The sequence below is a fragment of the Belonocnema kinseyi genome, chromosome 6 (assembly GCF_010883055.1).
Source record: "Belonocnema kinseyi isolate 2016_QV_RU_SX_M_011 chromosome 6, B_treatae_v1, whole genome shotgun sequence".
NCBI classification, from domain to species: domain Eukaryota; kingdom Metazoa; phylum Arthropoda; class Insecta; order Hymenoptera; family Cynipidae; genus Belonocnema; species Belonocnema kinseyi.
The window spans coordinates 17,635,289-17,636,927 of record NC_046662.1 but is presented as its reverse complement, the minus strand read 5'-3'; positions in this window follow the sequence as shown (position 1 = coordinate 17,636,927).

Genomic DNA, 1,639 nt, shown 5'->3' with positions numbered 1-1,639 from the left:
TAAATTTTTTCATTTCGCCTCGGTCTAATGAGTCAAACGCTGCTTCCAAATTCACAAACATTGCTATCATTACCCCTTTTTTCGCTTTTAATTCTCTTATTCACTAGATGGTTTAGAATATGCATGCTGTCCATCACCCCCATTCCTTCTCTAAATCCTGTCTAATTCGTTAGCCTAATCTTTTTTTCTCAACTTCTTTCTTCAGTCTCTCTGACAAAACCTTGACATATACCTTATACAGTGTTGGCATCAGGATCAGTCATTATTTCTAAAACCTTGACTATTTCTTCCCTTGTTACGTCCTCCCCCTCATCTCATAATATCGCAATTTTAAAATTTTTTCAAAAACCCGCATAAAATTACAATTAAACTATAATACGCACAAATGAATAGAAAATACTTATTTTTCACAAATCGGAAATATACCTATCGTCCGATTTCCTCTGAAAAACAAATTTCATTTTCGAGAGATTCTGCGACTTTCAGTGTAGAATCTGTCTCATTTCACGTGGATTTGCTACTGTATCAAATAAAATTTATATTGATCTGTTTTTCATTGAATTGCAGAAGGTACTGATTGCCAAAATAAAGAAACGATTAAAAATCAAACTCAGTATGCCCAAAAGAGGGGAGAGAAAATTTGTGCAAATACCCATGTACAAGGAAGTCATGAAGACTTAAAAATTAGCATGCAGGAAGAAATGCAAAAAAAGAACCCTTCTTATCTTTACCAAGAACGTGCTTCTGAGATTCTAAACAGAAGTATGAACTTTCTTGTTAAAAATTCAACTGTGTTTTAAAAAAATGTGGGATGTTGCGTTGAAAATTTGTCAACTATTGTTATTGTACGCTTATCCTTTTTTCTGGTGTAAAAGTCTACTATTATATTTTTGTTTCCAAATTTATCTCTTTTTATTAAAAATTCTAATGTTTTTTTCAAAATTTAATTATTTTGTCGATCATTCGTTCGTTTAAAAAATGTGTACTTTGTCATGAAAAATTATTTTTTTTTTGGTAGAATGGTCCCGTTTTTGGTTAAAAATATATCTTTCTTTTTTGAGAATGAACTTTTTAGTTGAAAATCAAACATTGCTTTAAAAAATTCGTATTTTTGGCTTACAAATTTAACTATTTAGCTAACAGTTCAACTATTTTGTTGAAGTACTTGGGTTTTGGGTTGAGAAATCAACTTTTTAGTTAAAAAATTGGTGTTTTGGCCAAAATTCAACTGTTTTTCATCATAATTAAATTATTTTTTCTTTTAAATATTGACGATTGCATTCTTCAACTACTTCCTTAAAGGCTAAATCATTCCGTTAAAAACTTATTTTTCCGAATAAGATTAATCCCTTTGTTTGAAGAAATTTTTCATTGGCATTAGGGTCTTATGAAAATACTTCATTATAAAACATGCATTTCTTAAATTATTAGATTGGCAAACGTTTCAACCACGTATAGGGGTCCTCCACAGTGCCAGATATAAGATTTGAACTTTCTGAATATAACTCTTCACAGGAATGGCGTTCAATAAATAAAGTGTAATTGGTATCGCAAACCCACTTGGTCCGGTAGATGTCTAAATTTTGATTCAAATCACCCACAAATGTACAAAAAAAGTGTAGTTTTTAGTATGGTTGGC